The following is a 26,787-nucleotide window of genomic DNA, read 5'->3' on the forward strand; positions in this document are numbered from 1 at the left end:
AATATGCGGGGATCGCTGGTTGGCGCGGACCCGGTGGGTCAAAGGGCCTGTTTCCGCTCTAAACTAAACTAAAGAGAGCGTACAGAGGAGATTTACTAGAACGTTGCCTGGGTTTCAGCAACTAAGTTACAGAGAAAGGTTGAACAAGTTAGGGCTTTATTCTTTGGAGCGCAGAAGGTTAAGGGGGGACTTGATAGAGGTTTTTAAAATGATGAGAGGGATAGACAGAGTTGACGTGGAAAAGCTTTTCCCACTGAGAGTAGGGAAGATTCAAACAAGGGGACATGACATGAGAATTAAGGGACTGAAGTTTAGGGGTAACATGAGGGGGAACTTCTTTACTCAGAGAGTGGTAGCTGTGTGGAATGAGCTTCCAGTGAAGGTGGTGGAGGCAGGTTCGTTTTTATCATTTAAAAATAAATTGGATAGTTATATGGATGGGAAGGGACTGGAAGGTTATGGTCTGAACGCAGGTATATGGGACTAGGGGAGATTATGTGTTCGGCACGGACTAGAAGGGTCGAGATGGCCTGTTTCCGTGCTGTAATTGTTATATGGTTATATGGTTATATGGTTAAAGCTCAGCAAGAAGGCATGATCCGTTGACTGCCATGTTGTCAAGGAGGGCAACTCTATCTGTTTAATTCCAAATTCTCATCCACGCTCATCATTCTCTTAATACCCTTACTACTTAACAAAGTCTGTAGCGTTTCTAAGTACCTCAATTGATTCTGCATCGTTGTCCTGTTATTGTCGTGGATTCTGAATTATCAGAACTATTTTGTATGATGTAATATTTTCTGGATTTGTTTTCATTGTTACGGTCTGAATTTTCCCTCCCTCCCTGATACTCGACCAGAGAGAGAGAGAGATATGATATCCGAATCCAACCTGCCAGCTATTTTATTATTTAATTAATAAACCTTAAGGTGGATTCTCCTCTTTCTTGTAACTAATTTGAGGAAGGACATCCTTGTGATTGAGGCAGTGCAGCGTTCCGTTCACGAGATTGATCCCTGGGATGGTGGGACTGTCATATGAGGAAAGATTGAAAAGACTGGGCTTGTATTCACTGGAGTTTAGAAGGATGAGGGGAAGGATCCTATAGAAACATATAAAACTATAAAAGGACTTGACAAGCTAGATGCAGGAAAAATGTTTCCAATAGTGGGTGAGTCAAGAACCAGGGGCCACAGTCTTAGAATAAAGGGGATTTAAGTAATTTAAGACTGAAGTGAGAAAAAACGTTTTCACCCAGAGAGTTGTGAATTTATGGAATTCCCTACCACAGAGAGCAGTGGAGGCCAAGTCACTGGATGGATTTAAGAGAGAGTTAGATAGAGCTCTAGGGGCTAGTGGAGTCAAGGGATATGGGGAGAAGGCAGGCACGGGTTATTGATAGGGGACGATCAGCCATGATCACAATGAATGGCGGTGCTGACTCGAAGGGCCGAATGGCCTCCTCCTGCACCTATTTTCTATGTAACTGGGGAACTGCCGTCTAAGGAAACTTCTGCACAACTTCAATGAGGCCTGCAAGGTAGTGACACATCTGGTTAACTAGCAGAGAAGCAGTGTGAGCTTCCTGACTCCGTATCTCTCGGCTCCATTCTTTTTGTTACCCATATGAGCATCCCTGCTTGTGGGGAAACTAGAACATTGATACTATGAACACATTGTGTCAGAGAATCTCCAGATCTTTCAGATGTAGGCTGACATTGCACTCACAGAATGGGAAGTTTGTGGCTCCCCTGCACTTAGAGGTGCTCTTTCACCACTCAACGTAACAGATGCTCCGACAGCATATTCTCCATTTTGTGGACATTATTCGATCAGCGTACTGTAGTACAGCTGCAGTCTTTCTGTCTATCAACTTTCATGGTTCCATAACATCCGCTGCAAGCTCACAAGAGGCTGCCGATGCTGGAATCGTTCTCCCACATTGGTGCCACATTCATCGTAATCCCACTACCAGTTATATCTTCCTGGTTCCATCACTTCCTCTTTTCTGCAGAGACCAGGCTTTCTTCATTCATTTCTCCCCATCCAACACCCCCACCCCCTGCATAGGCTAGCGATATAACACTGGTTCCTACACCTCGCTCACTTTCATCCAAGGACTCTAGCAGCCCTTCCAGGAGAGATTCACTTGCATCCCTTCCAGTTTTGTCCAATGCATTCAGTGCATCTGATGTAGCATTGGCAAGACCAAGTGTAGACTAGTTTCATTGAACACACTCTTCATCCAAGGTACACAAAATTGCTGGAGTAATTCAACGGGTGCAGCAGCATCTATGGAGTGAAGGAAATAGGCAACGTTTCGGGGCCGAAACCCTTCTTCAGACTGATGGGGGGTGGGGGGGGGGGGGGGGGAGAAGGAAGGAAAAGGGGAGGAGGAGGAGCCCGAGGGCAGGCGGATGGGAGGGTGGGAGGAGACAGCTCAAGGGTTAAGGAAGGGGAGGAGACAGCAAGGGCTAGCAAAATTGGGAGAATTCAATGTTAATTCCATCCGGACGCAAGCAACCCAGGCGGAATATGAGGTGCTGTTCCTCCAATTTCCGCTGTTGCACACTCTGGCAATGGGGGAGACCCAGGACAGAGAGGTCGGATTGGGAATGGGAGGGGGAGTTGAAGTGCTGAGCCACCAGATAGGTTATTGCAGACTGAGCGGAGGTGTTCGGCGAAACGATCGCCCAACCTGCGCTTGGTCTCCCCGATGTAAATCAGCTGACACCTAGAGCAGCGGATGCAGTAGATGAGGTTGGTGGAGATGCAGGTGAACCTTTGTCGCACCTGGAACGATTGCTTGGGTCCTTGAATGGAGTCGAGGGGGGAGGTGAAGGGACAGGTGTTGCATTTCTTGCGGTTGCAACGGAAAGTACCCGGGGAGGCGGTCATCCATGCAGGTCTGCTGGAGCTCCTGGTTGCCACCCATGTTTACTACCTTCCCAATGTCCATACTGGCCTTTTCAACCTCCACTGCCAGAGTGAGGCTAAACACAAACTGGAGGAGCAGCACCTCATATTCTGCTTGGGTAGCTTACTATACCACGCAACCAACAACACATTTTCTAATTTGAAGTAAAACGCACCACTATCCCCTTCTTTTCCCCTCACTCCTTCTCCCACCAACTTCCTTGCCTTGCTCCTTTCCTTTCCTCCTTCCACTCATCACCCACCCTTTCTAATTCAGAGTCCCCCATTTTCTTTTTGTCCTTCTCTTTCCCCTTTCCCCTCACCGCTTCCATCCTTACCCCTCCCTCCAGCTTTACGTTTCAATCTTCTTTCCTTATCTGATAGCATTTTGTCTCCAATTCACCTCAAGCCTTTGCCATTATTTCCACCATCTGGTGAACCAGACTGCCCCACCACCTCCCCCCCCCCCCCCCCCCCCCCCCCCCCCCCCCCCCCCCCCCCCCCCCCCCCCCCCCCACCCCCCCCCTCTTTATCACCTCTTTACTGCCTCCCACATCAATCTGAGGAAGGGCCTTGACGCAAAACGTTGTCTATCTAGTCCCTCCCTCCACAGAGACTGCCTGACCCACTTTAGCACCTTCAGTGGTGAACTCCCTGAAACTAGTGCAGGTTGGATTTAGTGATTTATATTTTTTAATATTTCTCTCTGTGTCTCACTCCATACACAGACTGGAGAGCAGCTCATCCAAACTATGTGGGACTGAAATCTTTACAGCCCACATTTGGCCCCATATCCAGCTTTTTGTTGTCACCAGTCTAGACCTTTCTATCATTGCAAAGTACTGTCTCCCACTGCTGGTCTTGTTGCAGCATCAGAAGTTCCAATATGGAATCATAGAGAAGTACAGCATGGAAACTGGCCCTTCACCCCAACTAAATCCATTCCAATTATCAACCACTCAATTATACTAATCCTATGTTAATCGCATTTTTCATTCTCTTCGCATTCAGTTCAACAGTTCAAGATGATACCACTCATCTACACACAGGGTCAATGGGCAATGGCCAATTAACCTATAAACCCGCATGTCTTTAGGGTGTGGGATGAAACAAGAGCACCTGGGTGAAACTTGTGACCACAGGTACATGTGCAAACTCCACAAAGCAATGCACAAGGTCAGGATTGAACCTGGGTTTTAGAAACATAGAAACATAGAAAAATGGATGCAGGAGTACGCCATTCGGCCCATCGAGCCTGCACCACCATTCAATATGATCATGGCTGATCATCTAAAATCAGTACTCCATACTGGCTTTTTTCCCATATCCCTTGATTCCTTTAGCCCTAAGAGCTAAATCAAACTCTCTCTTGAAAACAACCAGTGAAATGGCCTCCACTGACTTCAGCGGCAGAGAATTCCACAGATTCACAACTCTCTGGACGATTTTTTTTTCTCATCTCAGTCCTATGTAGCCTATCCCGTTTTCTTAAACTATGACCCTTGGTTCTGGACTCTCCCAACTTCGGGAACATTTTTCCTGCATCTAGCTTGTCCAAACTTTTAAGAATTTTAATATATGTTTCTATCTCATCCTTCTACATTCCAGTGAGTACAAGCCCAGTCGACCCATTCTTTCATCATATGTCAGTCCCGCCATCCCGGGAATTAACCTGGTGAACCTACGCTGCACTCTCGCAACAACAATAATGTCCTTCCTCAAATTAGGAGACCAAGATTGCACACAATATTCCAGGTGTGGTCTCACCAGGGCCCTGTACAACTGCAGTAGGTTCTCCATGCTTCTAAACTCAAATCCTCTCGCAATGAGGGCCAACATGCCACTAGCTTTCTTCACTGCCTGCTGTATCTGCATGCTTACTTTCAGTGACTGATGTACAAGGACCCCCAGGTCTCGTTGCACCTCCTCTGACACCATTCCGATAATAATCTACTTCCTGTTCTTGCCACCAAAGTGGATAAACTCATATTTATCCACATTATACTGCATCTGCCATGCATCTGCCCACTCACCCAACTTATCGAAGTCACCCTACAGCCTCATACCATCCTCCTCGCAGCTCACGCTGCCACCCAGCTTTGTGTCATCCTACTATGATTTGGCTGTAATAGTAGGTGTGTGAATTGGAACGGTCTCCTGGCATTTCACTCGCCTCTTGATCATCCCCCAATGCAAGTGCTCTGTTATCAGCGACTGTAACATGTAATCAAGATGCTCAGTGGAATTTCCCCCTCCCCCCGCTAACCCTCTCCTTCTCTCTACAATGTGCTCTTTGCCTGATCTTTTGGATGCCTCCTAGTATGATGGTCATTCTTTTGAATATTAACTCGCCCATGAAGCTGCTGAGAAATGTTTCAACATTGGCTGCAGAAACAGAATGCGTTGTTGTTGTAGGGATGCTTGTAGAGTTGTTGTGGTAGAGAAGTTACTGAATGGCTTGGTGTATAGCTGCTTTGCTGTAAATGTCAAGTGTGCACCATGTGAATTGAAATAACGTACATGCATACGTGTACAACTGCAGGATACTACTCATATCATTGTCAAAGAAGCTTATTAATGTAAGCACAGCACCTTAAAGACTAAAGGGCCTGTCCCACGAGCATGCGACCTGCATGCGGCAAGCACGACCAAACCGGAAGCGGGGACCGCGTAGAGGTCGAGTGATCCCTGTACAGGGCCGGTCCCACCAGCATGCGCCTGCATGCAGCGAGCGCGACCAAACGGGAAGGGGGGGCTGCGCGGAGGTCGAGTGAGTGACGTGAAGTTCGAGCGAAGTCTGTGGGAAGTTCGCGCGTGACGTACGGCGTCAAGACGCTGCGTACGGCATCGAGACGCTGCACACGCCCGTCGAGGCGGTGCATACCGCGTTAATGTGGCTGCAGGCTGGCAGGCCGTTGCCGCGCGGAATGTTTGAACACGGTCAGTTTTTCGGAGCCCCGCGCGATGTCGGGACCAGCTCCACACAACTCCATCCGGCTCCGGCGATCGAAGTAGGACCGGCCCCTCGAGGCCGTACGGCTCAAGCGACCACGTTCGGTCGCGCTTGCCGCATGGAGTCACATGCTCGTGGGACAGGCCCTTTAGGAGTATATATTCTTGTACACAATTTACCTCTCTAATGACAAGTGATATTGGCAAGAAGAGCATCGCAAAATGTTGGCTGCACGTGGTGCCTTGTTTTCCAACTGTTAAAGCTAGAAATTCGTGCAACAAGCTCAGCCAAATCTCAGATGTGTTGCGAACTGTCGGAGGTGATGTTTTGTGCGTAAATAAGCCAGACTCAGAGTGTTATTGTTTCTGTCTCTTAGAGTGAAGACAAACCCCGGCTCCAGCGCAGGAAGAAGAAATAAATAAATATAAATCCAGGTAGGGAAAAAATCAACTTAAATGGGAGTGTCTGGTGGCAGCATTGCGAACATTAGTGTAACATTTTAAAACCATAATCCTAATGCAGTTTCAAATGACAGGAATGAATGTTGGGAATTTGGTTGTGTCAATGTACAATGTAGGTCACATCTTTCTTGTGAAACCCTAAACTGTAATCCAGTCTGTAAAACGGTTTCTGATGATTAGAGCCAGAATTTTGCCATAAATGCCATGTGCCTTTTCATGCCTTTTTTTTTGATGATTTCACCAGGATAATGCCTTTTTCATGATCGAGTGCCTAAATCAGCCTTTTTTTGCTGTTTTGCTAAAAGCTCGTGCTATTTTCTCTCATTGTACCGTGATTACAATGACATTTTCCTATGTTAACACATTAATATTAATGTTATTATTAACGTGTTAACATAGTATAACTTACAAGAAAACTTCTGGGGCAAAACCGGGGGCGCTACCGTTGGTCGTCCATTCATTCGTGCCGCTGCCCGCTGGTTCAGTCTTCTCCAAGATCTATTTAAGAAAGAACTGCAGATGATGGAAAAATCAAAGGTAGACAAAAAATGCTGGAGAAACTCAGCGGGTGAGGCAGTATCTACGGAGAGAAGGAATAGGCGACGTTTTGTGTCGAGACCCTTCTTCAGACTGATGTGGGGGGGCCGGGAAAAAAAGGAAGAGGCAGAGACAATGGGACTAGACAAGCTGGGAAGGGGAAGGGGAGGAGGAAGAAGACAAGGGTTATCTAAAATTAGAGAAGTCAATGTTGATACCGCAGAGGTGTGGACTACCCAAGCGAAATTCCCAAGCTTGTCTCCTCACTACATTTACTGTGGCACAAGTCGCAAATCTGAGTTTTTCGAGTGATCTGTGCAAGGCATTCATTGATGCTGGAATTCCACTGTGGAAATTGGAAAACAAATTTCTCAGAGGATTTTTTAGAGAAATACATAGAGGAACATATACCAAGCGAGTTATCATTACGGAAAAATTATGTTGACAGCAACTTCAACATTGTTGTGCAGAAAATTAGAGATGAAGTTGCATGCAACAAAATATGGATCTCAATAGATGAGATAACCGATGCTTTGGGGAGATATGTTGCCAATGTGGTAATCTGTACACTGGAGGCAGGTCAACTATCAAAGGAGTATTTGTTGACATCGGAAGTATTGGAGACGTCAAACAGCTCAACTATTGCTCAGTTGTTTACATCTTCACTTGCTGTACTTTGGCCAGAAGATATAAAACATGAGAATGTACTTCTGTTTGTGACTTAAAGTTTTACTCCCCAAAATGTCGCATTTGACATGCTTAGCTCAAGGACTTCATAGAATTGCCAAGCACATACGTAGTTTGTTTCCAAATGTCGATCGCCTACTTTCCAATGTCAAGAAAATCTTCGTCAGTTGTCAGCTGCAGTTGTTCAAGGAAATGGCACTCGAGATTCCCCTACCTCCTCAGCCCATTTTGACTAGGTGGGGTATATGGCTCTCTGCTGCACTCCACTATGCTGCAAATTTTGAAAAGATAAAATAAATCGTCAACTGTTTTGACGAAGAAGAATCTGCTGTAGTTAGAATCGTCAGTGAAATCATGCAGAAAAAGTCCCTCCACCGCGATCTTGTGTTTATTGCTTCCAATTTTGCAAACTTCCCACAAGCTATCACTTCCCTTGGGAAACGTGGCGGAACATTCGTGAATAACTTACAGGTTTTCAACAAAGTAACTTACAATATTCGTAAAGATCCTGGCGATGTAGGTAAGGACATACAAGGAAAATCTGAGAGAGTGATTTTAGCTAACAATGATCTTGAAGAAATAGAAAACATAGCTAAAGTTCTCAAAGGTAGTTGTAATGCACAAGATATCGACTTGAATATAGAGTCTGTAGCTTGTTTCGGGTATGCACCAGTGACCACAGCTGAGGTAGAAAGAAGATTTCCACAACTGAAGCATATGCTGTCCGGCAGACGGCATAGTTTAACACCAGATAATTTGAAAAAATAAATGCTAGTAATTATGTGCAACCAGGCAACTTTGGTCATTTAATGTAGTATACCTTTATATTATAATTTTAAACCATATTTTGATGGTGGAAATAAATGCCTTTTTATGCCTTTTATTTGCCAATAAATGCCTTTTTCGTAATTTTTTGTAAATTAATTCTGCCTTTTTGCCTGCCTATTTCAGAGTTTTTTAGTGCCTAAACATCCTGGCTCTACTGATAATATACTAGACACCCTATTTGAAAAAGAGCTGTGAAATTCACCCTATATCCAGGTCAATATATTTTGGCTTCAATATTCCATCATGTGCCATTTATTTGTTTAACAGGTAAATGACTAGTGGTCAGGCCAAAGCAGTGGATTTGTATACCTGCCATTTTTTGTTGAAGTGCCCTCTCCTCAAAACAGCAATTTATCTGTTCACTGTGGTTTGAGTTTTCTTTGGATTTAAAAAAAATTCAGTTTCAAATTTCAAGCATTAGGATTTTGCAAACATTGCCCTCAATCATAAAACACACAGCAAAGGCAACAAAACAAGCAATAATTTTGTTCATCTATTCCATGGTTGTGGTTGTGCCCGAGTTTTGCTCCCTGCTACTGATTTTTGAAGTAAGGTCACTCACAGGCTTATTGTTCCGATTCCTTTTATGGTGATACCATTAAAAAAGAACCTTTTGAAGACTGTTTGACTCGCTCTTTGCCAGATTCATAGGACAATGTCTTTCCAAAAAGATAAGTTGGAACGCCAAACAATACAGCAAGTTAAAATGCACTACTCTTTGTTCAAATGACTTTGACATTTAAAACTTGTTTAGATTTCTATGAAGCTCACTGTTGTACCTGATTGATTCTCATCCAATTAGCCTACCTGGATTCCACACAATACTTATAGAATTAGTTGTTATTTTTATTGGGGTCAATCTTGGCCAATTGAGAGTGATTACTAGCAGTTCAAAATTGAAATTGATACCTTAACATAAATACATTGGAGCCGTGAAGGTGTGTCGTTTTGTTTTTGTTGGACTGATACAATTAAATCTCTTGTTAATGTCAGAAAACCTTGCGGCTAAATTGGACCTTGTTACATACGCTCCGTCTGCATAAGGAATTATAGTATATGACTTGGGAGGTAATTCAGTCCATGATGTCCATGCCAGCTGAAAAGCAGCCATTGAAACTTATCCCACTTTCTGGTTCCCAGGTCCATGGGAACAGCAACACATTGAGATGCACTAAAGCATGCAGCCACGGAATTCAAAGGAATTAAACATGAAATCAGAGTATAAAGCATAGACGCCACTATATAGTTGGTTAACCAGAAGTGACTGGCAGTAAAAGTCTACCCCCATATACGTATTTTATATACCTGAGCCTTAAAATTACAGACAGCAACATTAGAGTACAATTAGTTAAACTTCATAGGTCAAATTATTCAAATAAGCTAAATTCCTTATTTATCCTGGCTATCATTTCCCCTGCCAAACAACACCAACTCATTGATGCTCCTTTGGGATCTAGCTGTATTGAAAATAACTGATTAACAAGTCAGTCGCTGATTATAAATGCAGTTCAAAGGAGCGAGCCTGAGCTTCCTGCCACTTTACTTCCATTCTGACCTTTCTATCTTGCAAAGCTCAATGCAACCTTGATGAGCAACAAACGCCTATTTGTTTTTGTCTGGGCACATTGCTGCCTTCCAGACTCTATATTGAATTCTCACTCTCTCTACCTGAAACAGAGATCCTGTTTCTGCCCATCATCCATCTGTGATTTGATAGTTTTCCCTTCCCACTAGTGTAGCCTCATCTACTTAGCAGGTCCTCAAGCCTGGCTATTATCAGCACATCAACCAAAGAAGCATAATGTCACATTAACCCAGTTGGTCTCACTCTATCAGAGATATTCACTTTGTTTTACCTAACCCAACCCACCCCCCACACGCACACACACGCGCACGCACGCACGCACATGCACACACACACACACACACACACACACACACACACACCCTTCTCTGCTACTGAAAACAAATTTAAGTTCTGGCAAAGCATCTATGACCCAAAACACCAACTCTTTCTGCAAATGCTGTCTGACCAACTGCGTATTTCCAGCATTTTCTGTTTTTCTGCTGGGACTAGCGAGTTGGGAGAGGGATAATGCTGGCACTAAGAGGTTTAAACAGATGGGTATTGGTCAGCGAGCATTGTGCAGTGTGACTGGAGATTGGGGTGGGTGATTCCTAGTGGCTGGAGTTTGGTGCCTAGTAGAGGGGACGAAGGAGTCTGTGCAGTTGGAGAGTCAAAACTTAGGAAGAGTCGGTCGGGATCAGTATCGGAGGCTGTGATCTGGGGGTGTCAAAGGCGGGATGGAGAGTTACCCATGTTACTATCTATATTAACCTATTCATTGTAGAATTGAAAGCACCTCTTCTACACCTAGGACTGACGGACCATAGGCGGAATCTTTTCAGCGGGTCACAGACAGTCCTCTCATTCAACAGTACTTGGTATCCTCTAGAAATAGGAAGTACGTTCATAACTATTATCATCACCCACAGATATATGAACAGCCATCTGTTCTGGAATTCCTGGCAAGCCTCCATTACGTTGAGAGGCTTAGTCACAGTACCACAATTGCACCAGGAGTGCTCTGTCTACATACCTGTCGAAGGTACAGGGCAGCATTCTGTGGGGACACACACACTGGTAACAAAACTCATTAGGGGCATGTTAAAATGAATCCCAAAACTAGGTACATTCATAAATGGGTCGTGAGTTTTGTGCTGACCAAGTTAAGAAACTGGTCTCCAGCTACAGCTCTATCATTACAGAAACTGACTATGTAAACAGTCATGCTGATGGCCTTGGTCACGGCACAAAGAGTCCAGTCACTACAGAAACTAAGGCTGGACAACATGATGATTTCATCAGGGAATTAAACCTGTCACATTTATCATAGGGTCAAACGGAACAGACAGGGGTCAGCAGGCCTAAAAACAAAGTACAGAGCCTATACGACAGATGGTCGTTGCTGTATTATAACTCATTTACTATCATACATGAAGTATGCTAGATCATCAGAGGAAGAAATGTCACGTTTATCAGCTACTAATAGGCACTCAAAACAGTGAAAGAGACAGCTCGAGGGTTAAGGAAGGGGGAGGAGACAGCAAGGGCTAGCAAAATTGGGAGAATTCAACATTCATGCCATCAGGATGCAAGCTGCCCAGGCGGAATATGAGGTGCTGTTCCTCCAATTTCCAGTGTTGCTCACTCTGGAGGTCGGATTGGGAATGGGAGGGGGAGTTGAAGTGCTGAGCCACCGGGAGTTCAGGTAGGTTATTGCGGACTGAGCGGAGGTGTTCGCGAAACGATCGCCCAACCGCCGCTTAGTCTCCCCGATGTAAATCAGCTGACATCTATAGCAGCGGATGCAGTAGATGAGGTTGGAGGAGATACAGGTGAACCTTTGTCGCACCTGGAACGACTGCTTGGGACCTTGAATGGAGTCGAGGGGGGAGGTGAAGGGACAGGTGTTGCATTTCTTGCGGTTGCAACGGAAAGTGCCCGGGGAGGGGGTGGTACGGGAGGGAAGGGAAGAATTGACAAGGGAGTTGCGGAGGGAACGGTCTTTGCCGGAAGGCAGACATAGGGGGAGATGGGAAGATGTGGCGAGTGGTGGGGTCACGTTGGAGGTGATGGAAATGATACTCGATACCACTTGGTCAACACTTGGCCAAATCTCTGCAGTGATGTCAAACAACCTGGAGAGCTATTGTGGATCTTCTAATTGTGTTTTGCACATTTGTTTTTTCTTTTTTTTTTTTTTTTTTTGAAAATATTTTTTATGGGAGATAGGTACATAATCTATTACATCATTACTGTCTTACATTTTAAAATTGATAATATTGTCAGTTATTATTACAATGTCTCCAATACTTTTTGCCTTTTTCTTCATTTTTTTTTTAAACTAGATAGAACTAAAGAGATAGATGAAGTAGAGGAAGAAAAGAAAGGAAAGAAAAACAAAAACAAAAAAAAAAAGAAAAAACAAAAAAAGGGGGAAAGAGATAGTTAAAGAAGAATGGAAAAATTTATTAAAATAAAAAACATCGTTCGAGATATGTTCGTACATTTCAGAGTGTAGCATTGTTTTTTCTTTGTAGTCTTTCGCTTTCACCGACGCGCAGAATTTCCATGTAACTTATTTATAAGTTATGTTTCCATGTGTTGTCTGCCTATGTACCTGTAATATTGTTGGAAGGAAGATTGTCCGGAAGTGGTGGTGCTGCCCTGCAGCTGCGGCTCGCCTGCAGTCCGTTTGTCTTTTCTTTTTTTGTTTTCTTTTGTCCCGTTGTTACAGTTTATTTCAGTTTATTTTAGTTGTGCATGTGTGTGGTGGGGGGCGGTAGAAACTTGTTTTAGTCTCTTCCTTTAGGGGGATGCAACCTTTTCTTGTCTTATCCCCCGTCTCTGTCTCCGTCCGCGCTGAGGCCTAATGGCGGAGCTGGCGGCCTCCAACTGGGACCGACCTCGAGGCTCCGGAGGCAGAGCCTGCCAGGACTTACCATCGCGAAGCTGGTTGACTTCGGGGCTGTGGTGGCCTTGCAGCAGCGGCGACCCGACTTCGCAGCTTCGGAGGCTCGGCCGCGGGCCCAGTGGACGACATTGTCGGGAGCTCGCAGGTCACAGGTTGGTGACCTGTTTTCCGGAGCTCCCGCAACAACAGCTTCATCCGCTGGACTGGAGGGGGCGGCAGCTTCGGCAGCTTCGACCACCCCGGGCCGCGGAGTTTGAACCGGCCCGTTCGCGGAGCTCGGATTCAGCCGCGGGACTTGCTTACCATCTCCCGGCGGGGTCACAACATCGAAGGCCTGGATCGCCTCAATGTAGAGGGAGAACAAGGAAGGAAGAGACAAGGACTTTAAGACTTTTGCCTTCCATCACAGTGAGGAGGACCTGGTAGACTCACTGTGGTGGATGTTAAATCTGTGTTTATTGTGTGTTTCGTTATTTTATTCCATGTTATGACTGCAAGGCACAAATTTCGTTCAGACTGAAAAGTCTGAATGACAATAAAGGATACTTCTACTTATACTTCATTGTTCCTCTATCTCATGGTACTTGTGTGTTTGACAAATGTGGGCATAAGTAGATATGACAATATACTCGTCATATTGTTTATTATCGAGCTGACAATAAACAATATGATGAGTGATAATACATGCATTTAACAATAACTTGGCCTGACTTGCAATGGCCGTTAACACATTTCCCTGAAGGTAATGCTTTCACTTTCAACCATTTACTGCTGAGGTAAATCACTGCTGCATGACAAGATTTCAGGGCACTGTTGATCCTAATAGGACAGGTTGCTGTTCATGTTCCGTTCAGGGAGCAATTATGAGGGCACATGATCCGACCATGTGGATCCAGACTTCATTAACTTGTTCCCATTTGAAAATCTCGGTTTCATTTCTACTGGTTTTACTTATTGTTGAAAATTTCATCAAATAAAATCTGATTTTTCTTTCACTTTTTTTCCCTTCATCCATCCATTTCCCCTCCCCCACCGCTCCAAGTCTTTGTACCTGATTTGACTATGAATTCAATATTATTTAACGAGCGTGTGGGGGGTTACAATTTAAGAGGAATATTTAATTTTAAGAAACAAAGAGTCCGTACGACTAGAAAAACCTTTTGTATTTCGATTTGTGGAGTGGGAGTGTGGAACAAATTGAACGAGGAATTAAAGCAATGTACAAACATGAATCATTTTAAAATGATATATAAAAAAATAATTTTCAAGGGGTACCGGCCGGGATGGAGGGGATGGTTGACAAGTGGCGGTTAATGTTTATCTATTGCTTTACAATTGTTTACTTATGCTTGGTTACTTCATATATGAAGTTTGTATGTGTATAATAGTTGTATGTATATATATGTCTGTAGGTATTATGGGAAATTGCCTGGGGTAGTATTATTATTATTAATTAATTGATTTTTAAATATGGTAGAAGTGTTGGGGAAAAGGGGTGAGATTTAATAAGTTATTCTTCTTCTCACTCCTTTTCGAGCTTGTACAGACACAGAGTTGGACATTGGAAATTTGCTTTTTGTTCTTTTCATTGCTTGTAAATATTGTTTGTAATGTCCAATTGTTTGATAATTTCGATTTTGTTACTATTAATGAATTTAATGTCTTTACTTGCCCGGAATAAAATAAATAAACAAACAAACAAACAAACAAACAAACAAACAAACAAACAAACAAACAAACAAACAAACAAACAGACAAACAGACAGACAGACAGATAGATAGACAGATAGATAGACAGATAGATAGATAGATAGATAGATAGATAGATAGATAGATAGATAGATAGATAGATAAATTCATGCTTCCTGGTTTAGATGTCATCCCGATCATTAACATTTCTTCTGTCACTCACCATTATCACTTACTGGTGATATCAAAATCAAATCTATCAAAATACATTGCTGGTCTTTTTTTTCATTTATTTTTATTTTTTATTAGAAGTAAGTACAATAATGTAGTACATAAGTACCTAATACATAATGAGATAATACAGTTCATGTAAAACTTCTTGTTTCAAATTTAACAGAATAGAACAGAAAATGAGACGAGCAAAGATAGGGAGGAAAAGAGCATCATAAGCAGGGATGATCGTGTTAGTTCGTGAGATAGTAAAGAAAGCCCGGAGAAAAGGCAGAAAGAGAAAAAGTGGGAAAAAAAGAAATAGAGAAAAAGAAAGGAAATAAAAATTAAAGAATTAAAAATATCTTTATCCACCCTTCACTCGGTTCTGAAACATTTAATTTCCAAGGTTATGTTGCTGTTTGCCCTCCTCCTATCAAGGAGGCGGTACAGGAGCCTCAGGTCTCATACTAGTAGGATGAGGAACAGCTTCTTCAACAACACTATCACATTGCTGAACTCGGTTCCCGCCGATAGATTTCTCCAGTCTCTCCGTCCACATTGTTTGCTTATTCTGTATTTTTATTTCTATATTGCACTATTACTACGAACAGATGCTAAACTGCATTTCGTTGTACCCATACTTGTATCTGTGCAATGACAATAAAGTTGAATTGAATTGAATTGAATTGTTGCACCATGTGCTTGCAGAAAGTCGATAAAAGAAGACCAAATCATTAAGAATTGGCCTGCTTTGCCTGATAGGAGGAGTCTCATTTCTTCAAGATGTAACATTTCAGACATATTTGTAATCCACAATTTGAACGTTGGTGTGGCTGCCTTTTTCCATAATTTAAGTGTGAGTTTTTTTGCCGTTATTAAGCCATAGTTAAGGAGAGATTTTTGAAATGTAGTTAGTTTACATCCGTCTTCCATTGTTCCAAAGATAATCAGTTCTATATTGGGGTTCAGTTTTATGTTAAATAGTTTTGTAAAAATTCCAAAAATTTCATTCCAGAATGAATGAAGTTTTGTCCAGGCTGGTCTTTCATCGTGGCCGGGTCTAAATCCAAGAATGCCTTACTCACCAGCATTGTAGAGGACAGTCAGTCCTATGCCAAAGTGCTGCAGATATTCAAGGAGGTAGCTCCCACCACCTTCTCAAGGCAATGAATCCAGTTGATTAAAAGATGCAAAGTGTTCATTCTTTCTTCGATCTGAGATGATGTGCAGAAAGTATTGCAACTTGAATGGAGAGCTAAATGGAATGTGCAGAACCCAATAGAAAGTATCAGACAAATGCAAGACAATGATAGTCTGGCACAGTTCATTCATAGTTACAGCAAAATCTGGCCCAGTTCCCATTCAGTGGCATGCTAGACACCGAGCTGGGGATATGCATGGAAAATCATGCCTATTGTTTCATCCTTTGTCTAGTCCAAGTGACATCTTTGGAAAAAGAATCCAGTCGGTGACAGGAAATAATGGAAGTTGCTCACAATAAACGTAGCATCTTTTGAGATCTCTGCTTACGACTATCATAGGTTGGTCATCATTCTTGACTCTGCGGCTTTGAGACCCTGTAAACCCAACACATTTTTTTAATTATGGAGTCGCATGATAAAACAGTCTATGAAATGGAACTAATGAATAGATCTCACTCAGTGATTGCACGGATGTCTGCTCAAGGAATTATGAGTATTTCAGGAATTCTCATCTGTGCTTGTGTTTAAGCTGTGCTAACAGAGCAATAAAGAAGATATTTTACTGTCCATCTGAACACTCAGCATCAAACGAGACACCAAAATCCAACATGGTAGGGAACCTTTCAATATCCTCTTCCCAAACATTAGAGGGGCCAGTACGTAAATGAAAAACACTCTCCCAATTTCCAGTCAATAGCAATCTGACATAATAATAATAATAATAATAATAATAACTTTATTTATAGAGCACTTTAAAACAATCACTGTTGCAACAAAGTGCTGAACATGACTAATCATGGACAAAAAATTATTACATGACAATAAAAACATTAAAAGAGAGAGTAAAAACAATAAAATTAAAAACATTAAAAGCACTAAAACAGGAGCAGTCTCAAGCAGGATCAAAAGCCAAAGAATATTAATATGTTTTAATACTGGTTTTGAAGATGGACAGTGAGGGGGGCCTGTCTGATGTGCAACGGCAGAGTGTTCCATAACGCCAGAGCAGCAACAGAGAAGGCTCTATCCCCTCTGAGCTTCCGCTTAGACCTCGGTACCTCCAGGAGCAGCTGATCAGCTGACCTGAGGCACCGGGTCATTATCACAGTATCAGATAATGTGCTAGACAATTCGAGAATAATCCCTGGATGTGTCGTGGGAGCACCATCTCTGTGTTTCACTCCAAGCAGATGGAAATATATTGCTAATGCCCCTGCCCCACTTAGGAAACCTAAACGGAAACCTCTGGAGACTTTGCGCCCCGCCCAAGGTTTCCATGCGGTTCCTGGAGGTTGCAGGTGGTTGCCGGAGGTTGCAGGTAGTGCAAGCGGGTAGGGAGACTGACAAAAACCTCCGGGAACCTCACGGAAACCTTGGGCGGGGCGCAAAGTCTCCAGAGGTTTCCGTTCAGGTTTCCTAAGTGGGACAGGGGCATAATACCTCTTTGTTGGTACATCTAAATCCTGGAACTGCCTCCCTAATAGCACTGTGGTAAATTAGAAAACCTTCCAATTGTCTCCAAGATCAAGATAAAATCTTTCTTTGAAAATAAAATTCGGACTTAAAAAAACAACAAACATGAAAACAGACATTTGACTTTATTTAAAACCCCCCCATAATATCTATTGTGCAATGAGCAGTAAACTAAAGATGTTCATTAGCACATTCTTCCACACGATTACGGCTTTCAAGAGCAATGTTTTCTTGTACTTCCTTGTTACAATTTCTAACTTTTATCCATTCTGTCAAGAGTTTTTTTTAAATTTAAAATATTTTATTTTATTAAAAGTAAGTACAATCATATGGCACCAAAGTGCCTAATATATATTTGCATAATACATTTTATGTAGAGCTTCTTATTTTTTTGTTTGTTATTTTAAAGAAAGATTAGAATAAGAAAAAGAAATTAGATAGTAAAGGATAGAAAAGCGTGAGATATATAGTGTGAAGAAAAAGAAGAAAGACGAATGTGAAGAAAGTTGAGGAAAAGAAAATAGAAAAAAGAGAATAAGACATAAAGAAAGAAAAAAAAGAAAAAAGAAAAAAAAAGATAATTGTTTAGAATCTTGACCATCCCTCGTCCAGTCCTGAAACTGTTGGTTTTTACAATTGTGTTGCACCATATGATTGTGTTGCACCAAGAAGACGACGAATGGAGACCAACTCGTTATGAATTGGTCTGATTTATCCATTAGGAGGAATCGCATTTCCTCAAGATGTGCGGTGTCCAACATATTTGCAATCCACATTTTAAGCGTTGGTATTGATGTATTTTTCCAAAATTGAAGTATTAATTTTTTTGCTATTATTAAACCATAGTTAAATAATACATTTTGAGATGTGTTCAATTTATTCCCATCTTCCGTTACGCCAAATATAATCATTTCAGTATTAGGTTCCATTCTTATCTTGAATAATTTTGTAAATATTTCGAAAATATCACTCCAAAATCTATATAGTTTTGTGCAGGAGACTAAGGAGTGTGTTATAGTTGCGTTTTGGGATAGACATTTATCACAAATGAGGGATATATTTGGATAAAATTTATTCAATCTTGTTTTTGAATAATATAATCTATGTAAAATTTTAAATTGAATTAGATTATGTCTTACATTAATCGAACATTTGTGAATATATATCAAATACTTTTCCCATGTAACCTTTCCAATTTTTATCATTAGTTCCTGTTCCCACTCTTCTCTAAGTACCTCTGTCGATGGTAGGTCTTTATTTAGAATACTATTATATAAATCAGCTTCAATATTCATTGCTTCTTCCAATAATTCAGGAGTTATTTTTTGATATCCTTGTATATATTTTTTCATGAAATCGCAAATCTGAAGATATTTAAAATATTGGTTGTTTTTCAGTTTAAATTTTAATTGTAATTGTTGGATTGATAGTAGGTTTCCCATTTCGTACATATCCCCGATCCTTCTAATTCCGAGACTTTCCCATTGGTTATATGTTTTATCAATAAGAGATGGTTTAAATAAAGGGTTATTCGCTATTGGCATTAACAATGATACATTTCTTAGTTTTAAAGATAATTTTACTTGTTTCCAAATTCTTATTGTACCATATATAATTGGGTTCTTCTTATATATTGTGTTATTCAGTTTTTTCGGGGAGAAGAGGATCGTTCCTATATTACAAGGATGACAATCCTCTTTCCCCATTTTTATCCATTCTGTCTGTTGGGTAGAACTATCCAGCCAATAAATTATATTCTTAATATGCACTGCCCAGTAATAATACATAAAATGTCAAGAGTTAAGACTGTTTCATTGTCGTATGTATAGGCAGTAGAATAGTCAAATTATTTTTTGCACCTTTATAGGCCCATTAACACATATAAATATGCAATAATCAATAATACAATTAATTAAAAACCGGACCATAATAGTGCAAAATCCATTAGTCCATCACAGATGAAAGTTGCTGAGTTTGTGGTTAGTGTTGTATTGTGTTAATGGGCGTGACTAATATTCAGTTCAAAATCAAATGTCTATATTCCATATAATGTTCTTAAATCAGTAGCAGTCACTGATCTGCAAACATGCATGTGTTTGGTAAAAATAAAAGCATGTGTAACAAAGTGTCCTTTGTAAAATGCTCTGATTGTTAACTGATGGTGTGAGCTCACAGTTCGACTGCATCAGTGATTTTCTTCAACTTTGTTTGAATGAAACCATAAAAGTAATTGATTTCTAATTGCATTACCAAAAAAAAATGGAATAAGCATAAAAATTCCATTAAAAACGTGGAACGTCAATAGCACCAAAGATAGCAACGTAAAATCGATGGGGTAAATGATCGGAGACAGGAAGAGGGTACAATAAAACACAAATACATTTTTTTTCCTTGACACTTAAGAACTGTTGTGTAGCTTTGTAGCATCAGCCATGATCTTGATTGGTGTGGTAAGTAATCTGATTTTCTGGTCCATTTGGAGATAGGTGAAAATTCATTGACTTTAAGTAAAGGGAAAGCAAAAGTTGACCATGTCATTAGGATACATCAAATAAATAACTTTTTTTTTCATGTGAGAAATGAAGGAATCATGAAAAAATGGACCATAATCATTTTTTTCAATAATTATGAAAATTCTGCCCCATCTTCCTTTCATTTTCACTGAAGTTTTATTGTACCGAACACCGATCCTTCGGGAATAAAGGTATCTTTGGCTCCTCTCCAAGACATTGAGTCTGAACACTCACATTGAGTGCGATATTGTCCTCTCTGTGGGTAATTCACCAGGCGAACCATGGTCCCTAGGTTAATCTCAGATCTCTAAATTCAGGAAACGAGCAAACAAATACAATATTGTTTTGCTGTTGTTTGTCAACCTGGCAGGTGCAATGGTGCTTTTGAGGTGTGGATATGATTAACAATCCAATTGTGACTTTGAATTGGTAGCTAGAGTGAAATGTATTAGAATTGCTTCGGATGTATACAGAGCTTAACTTGAGATATAAAGTCATATCAGCCACCCTGTTAAGTTTCTTATTTTCTAATGGCAGTCACTATTTTATATAAAAATGAATTATCACATAATGCGCCTTTTAATTCTGTAGGAATATAATGAGCAGGGAGGGTTTTCAATCTAGGGCACAACTGACTGATTGAATGCACGGTTGCAGAAACTCTTAAGGTTCACATTTATTTGTCACGTGCACCAATTAAGGTACAGAGAAATGAGTTACCATGCAGCCATACAATTAAAAAAGCACAACACGCAATAGAATTTAACATAAACATCCACCACAGCATTCTTCACTGTGATGGAAGGCAATAATGTTCAGTCGGTCTTTCTCCTGTGTTCACCCATGGTCAGGGGCCTTGACCCTCTGTAGTCGCCGCTATGGACGTCCCGATGTGCAAGCCCTCACGTCGCGATGCCAAGAACCACAGCAGCCAGGAATCAGTCAGGAACCCTGGCGACTGCGCAGGACTGGCAGCTTTCCGTAGACCTGGTGAAACAGCTGAAGTTCCCACAGCATATTGCCACGACCACCCTGAGGCCAGACATCGTCCTGGTCTCATAGGCGACCAAAAACATTGTCTTGTTGGAACTGACAGTGCCTTGGGAGGACCGTCTGGAGGAGGCCCACGAGAGGAAGATGGCCAAGTATGAAGAGTTGGTCATAGACTGCCGCAAGCAGGGCTGGAAGGCAAGGTGTATGCCCATCGAGGTTGGCTGCAGAGGTTTTGCAGGCCAATCGCTCTACAAAGCCTTGAGTGCACTGGGCATCAACGGAGTGGCGAGGAGAAGGGCCATCAAGAACACCACAGAGGCAGTGGAGAAGGCCTCGAGATGGCTCTGGATCAGGAGAGGAGGTCCATGGGGAGCAGCGAATGCCACCTGAACACAAGTCGTGGTCTGATCAACCACGGCTGGGTCGCCTGGGTGAGGGTGTCTGATGTTGAAAGACCCGAAACACCCAATGACCCCAGGTTACATCACTGATGATGCGTTCAAGAGCATCAATGGATTTACTTTTTATCAATAGTCCATCACAACATTCAGCTTGGATTTAGGCCTTGCATGTTTTGTTTATTGTTACCAAGCAGTTTTCACTAGAATTGAGGGGCAATTCGAGGCAGAACACATAAGAAACATGCTAGGAAGTGCAAAGGTGCTAAACCCCTGTCCCACTTGGGTGATTTTGTTTCGGCGACTACAGGCAACTAGGCTGTTTTCACATGGTTGCGGGGTGTCGTCTCTATGGCCGTGAGTCGTCTTCTCTAATCGCCTAAAGAATCGTAACGTTTTTCTGGTCGCTGCTGGATTTTAAAACGTTCAAAATTTCCGGCGACTGTTGGCTTGACGTAGCTTGTCTTCCACTGCCGTGGGTGGTGTCGTAGATTGTCGCCAGGATGATGCACGTTGTTACCAGGTGACGTTGTTTGTGGCCGGGTGCTGACTTTGGTGAATTCCATTAGCGACATTGGGCGGGAATCCCGGGGGGGATGGGGGGGGGGGGGGGGGGCACGTCCCCCCATGCTTTGAGAGGTGGGGACAACCCCCTCGTGTTTTGTAATGTGGACATTATCAGCCGCTTTCTAACTGCTGATTCGGCCCTTTCACGGGGTCTTTCAGCGCCCGGCGCGGCTTAAAAATCAACCTGTTGCATCGCGGCGATCGAGGCTCCCGATATTGATGCCCCTGCCGGCCGATGAAGCCCCCGTGAACGGGCCGATTCAAGCCCCACGATTCAGTGCGGATGAAGCTGCTGTTGCTGGAGTTCGGAGTCGGTCACCAACCAGGTCAGCTCCTGATGCTACCGCCCACAGGCCCCGTGGCCGAAGCCTCACGTGTGCGCAAACGCGTGAGCGGCCGCCAAGAAATGGTGTCCCGTCCATGTTTTGATAGCGATTTCCGTGCCTGATTGGCGACTACCTACGTCAACCGTCGATACGTACCGACTGGCGACTGAATTGTCTTCAGTTGTCGCTGACAGGGTTGTTGCTTGTCATAACTTGTCGCTGGTGGACGTAGGTTGACTTCAGTTGTCGTAGGTGTGATCGTAGGTGGACTATTGAGTCACCGGTTGTCGGTAGCTTGCCGTAGCTTGCCGTCGACTAGGTGATAGGTTGTCATAGACATTGTCGTGATGGCGGGGGGGGGGGGGGGGCGGGCCGGTCCAGTCACCGCTTTTTCTGTGACCTGCTACAACTGTGACAGTTGCTAGCAGTCGCCGAAAAATTTTCCCAAGCGGGTCAGGCCCTTTAGCTCCTAATGCTCACACGTCTAGGTCAAGGGATTCTAGGTTCAGGTTCCACACCAGATATTTGGGCATTAAAATCCGTGCTGCCTCTGTAGTGCAGTTACAAACGGATACAAATTGCTGGGAGTATTGTCATTCAAATGAGATGTAAGCCAAGGCCAATCTTTCTTTGATGGTAGGGTTTCATGTTTCCATGGTGCTCTCTGGAACTAGAGCAGGATAGATCTCCTCGCCCAGGGGAGATGCAGCGAGACCTGGGTGTCATGGTACACTAGTCATTGAAAGTAGGCATGCAGGTGCAGCGGGCAGCGAAGAAAGCGAATGGTATGTTAGCTTTCATAGCAAAAGGATTTGAGTATAGGAGCAGGGAGGTTCTACTGCAGTTGTACAGGGTCTTGGTGAGATCACACCTGGAGTATTGCGTACAGTTTTGGTCGCCAAATCTGAGGAAGGACATTATTGCCATAGAGGGAATGCAGAGAAGGTTCACCAGACTGATTCCTGGGATGTCAGGACTGTCTTATGAAGAAAGACTGGATAGACTTGGTTTATACTCTCTAGAATTTAGGAGATTGAGAGGGGATCTTATAGAAACTTACAAAATTCTTAAGGGGTTGGACAGGCTAGATGCAGGAAGATTGTTCCCGATGTTGGGGAAGTCCAGGACAAGGGGTAACAGCTTAAGGATAAGGGGGAAATCCTTTAAAACCGAGATGAGAAGAACTTTTTTCACACAGAGAGTGGTGAATCTCTGGAACTCTCTGCCACAGAGGGTAGTCGAGGCCAGTTCATTGGATATATTTAAGAGGGAGTTAGATGTGGCCCTTGTGGCTAAGGGGATAAGGGGGTATGGAGAGAAGGCAGGTACGGGATACTGAGTTGGATGATCAGCCATGATCATATTGAATGGCGGTGCAGGCTCGAAGGGCCGAATGGCCTACTCCTGCACCTAATTTCTATGTTTCTATGTTTCTATCTCCTGGCGAATATTGACCCCCCCAAACAACAGATTATATGGGGAATACCGCATGCTGTTTCTGGAACCTTGGAGAGCACTGGCGAATCGGGTCATCGGGAGTTGACGGTGACTCAGTAACACTTGACTGACTGAACATGGGTTCACCCGGGTCTGTGGATATTTGCAATTATATCTGCCAACTGGTTAAAGAGAGCAATTGCTGTGTATTTCTGACTGCTTGCACACGGTCTCCTGTAGAGAGGAAGTGGAGAATGAGACAAAACTGTTTGCAGGAGCTTTCAAGAGATGTTAATCTCTTCACCGCCTCCTTATGTTGGAGCTCTCCGCACCCAGGTGCTGCCTGGTCGATGAAGGCCACCCCTAACTCACTTCCCACTAGGTATATGAATACTGGCCTATTTAAACCTGTCCTGGCATCTGCATGATGGTAGTCCAAGACCTCTCACACTTCCTTAGGATAACCTCGAAACGTTGCTAAAAAAACATAAGGCAGGCCCTTGCGTTATCCAATTTTACCAGCACAAATGGAAACAAAATCTCTTGAAATATGTGAAGGGTAGACTGTGATTGTGCAGGGAAGTCCATTCCTCGATGATGACGGCATGATTCTGTGGGAAATTGTCTGCATCTGCCATTCTTGGTCCACCAAAATATTCCAAATGGAATTGAAACTTGAGGTGGTGGAGGGAGGACTTAAGCCAGAAAGGGTTTTTGGGAAGAAAGAGCTACCTTAAATTTAGTTGGGTTTGGTTGGGTAACTATGGGAGGATGAAGACTATTCCATGCTTTAATTGTGCGGGGGAAGAATGAATTACTGTACACATCTGTCTTGGCAGCTGGAATCACAAATTGGATCGAATGCCCTCGTCTGCTCCGAATTGGTTTGGGTTTGGTGTGGGTTTGGTAATCTATGTCGCGTTGACCATTTAACATTTTATAAAAACAGGTCAAACGGTGAGCTTCACGTCTGTCTTGGAGAGGGTTCCACACCAGTGAATTCAGAAGTTTGGTGACACTTGCTTCTCTCTCATAGGTGTTCGTAACAAATCGAGCTGCCTGTCTTTGGACACGTTCGATGGAAGAAATGTTTTTATTTGTGTATGGGTCCCATGCTGAAATGCGTAGTCCAAATTTGGTCTAACATTTGGTCTCCATGACAGAAGTTGAACAATGATGAAAGTTGCGCCTCAGAAATGTTAGGACACCTGTTGCTTTCACCGTTGCATGATGAGTCTGACCATTCCAATGCAGATCATTCTGCAATTTGATTCTGCATTCTGTTTGTCTGCAACTGAGAAGAGGATGTAAGTAGGTTACAAAGCAACACAGATAAGTTGAGTAGACAAATTTGAAATGGGACTATTTTGTTGGGAAATGCATGATTGTCCATTTGGACAGGAAGCAAAAAACATATTTACATAGTGAGATATTGTAGTGCACAGAGATTCAAAGGGATCTATGTGGCCCATTGTAAAAGGCCAGCATGCAGGTATTGCCAGTAATTAGAAAAGTAAAGAGTGTTTAAGACTAGGGGAAATTAATGCAAAAGTATGGAGGTTTTGGTTCTGGTATACTGGGAATTTGTGAGATGGCATCTAGAGTAACATACTGAATATTAGTATCCTTATTTAAGAAAGAACTTTAATGCTTTGCATGCATCACAGAGCAGACTTGCCAGATTAATAGTTGGAAAGGGTAGATCATGCTATGAGGAGGGATTGGAAAGGCTAGGCTTGTGCCTGCTGGAGTTTGGAAAAGTAGGAGGGGATTCGATTAAAACACACAAGACCTTGAGTGATTTTGACAGCGTATGTGTAGTAGAATCTCCTTTGATCAAGTCAAGTCAAGTTTATTTGTCACATACACATACGAGATGTGCAGTGAAATGAAAGTGGCAATGCTCGCGGACTTTTGTGCAAAAGACAAACAACAAAACACCCAAACAAATTATAAACACAATCATAACACACATATTCTTTTACATAATAAATAATGGAAGGAAAAACGTTCAGTAGAGCTAGTCCCTGGTGAGATAGGCGTTTACAGTCCGAATTGCCTCTGGGAAGAAACTCCTTCTCAACCTCTCCGTTCTCACCGCATGGCAACGGAGGCATTTGCCTGACCATAGCAGCTGGAACAGTCCGTTGCAGGGGTGGAAGGGGTCTCCCATGATTTTATTTGCTCTGGAGTTGCACCTCCTGTTGTATAGTTCCTGCAGGGGGGCGAGTGAAGTTCCCATAGTGCGTTCGGCCGAACGCACTACTCTCTGCAGAGCCTTCTTGTCCTTGGCAGAGCAATTCCCAAACCAGATGGTAATGTTCCCGGACAAAATGCTTTCCACCGCCGCTGCGTAGAAGCACTGGAGGATCCTCGGAGACACTCTGAATTTCCTCAATTGCCTGAGGTGGTAAAGGCGCTGCCTTGCCTTACTCACGAGTGCTGAGGCGTGTGATGCCCATGTCATATCCTCGGAGATGTGGACTCCCAGATATTTAAAACAGTTCACCCTATCCACAGGATCCCCATTTATCCTCAATGGAGTGTACGTCCTCGGATGATGTGCCCTGGGTAGGAAGTGAACCCATAGCTCAGTGCACGTGACTATAATAAATTTAAACCTAAGGATACATCAACCTTGTCCTCGGGCACTAGCACTTGTTTTCTGAGCACCTCAAAGTGGATAGTCCATTGATGGTGACCATTGTGGTGGTGGGCTGAAAAACATGGAACTTATAAGTGCGCAGTTTATATCAAATAGAAGGTGTGGTAATTTGGACCTGACTGCATTCTGAATTGAAAGAGGTGGAGTCTAAACATGTATTCAAATCAAAGTTATGCAACAATTATGGCGATTTCATGGCCATTCCTTCCGAGTATTGTCGTTTCCTGCCGCTGCCACAAATAATAGAACATAAAACATAGAACAGAATAGCACAGGAACAAGCTCCATGGCCAACAATTCATTTCACTTCACATCGCGTATGTGTATGTGACGAATAAACTTGACTTGACATGTGCAACATGTTGTCAAATACTCTGCTTGCACATCATCAATATCCCTTTATTCCCTGCATATCCGTGTGCCTATCTAAAAGCATCCTAAATGTCACTAT

The 26,787-nt window shown here is 42.9% G+C and overlaps 1 protein-coding gene across 1 annotated transcript in view; it reads left to right on the forward strand.

Moving 5' to 3' along the window:
- The window catches only part of LOC129696718 (neurocalcin-delta), a 228,120-nt gene that overhangs the window by 57,643 nt on the left and 143,690 nt on the right, over window positions 1–26,787 (forward strand). Inside the window, exon 2 of the mRNA XM_055634849.1 lies at window positions 6,246–6,303. The gene's annotated coding sequence lies outside the window, so the exon portion shown is untranslated. The remainder of the gene's footprint in view (window positions 1–6,245; window positions 6,304–26,787) is intronic.

This window comes from Leucoraja erinacea, chromosome 4, assembly GCF_028641065.1.
Source record: "Leucoraja erinacea ecotype New England chromosome 4, Leri_hhj_1, whole genome shotgun sequence".
Taxonomy (NCBI): Eukaryota; Metazoa; Chordata; class Chondrichthyes; order Rajiformes; family Rajidae; genus Leucoraja; species Leucoraja erinaceus.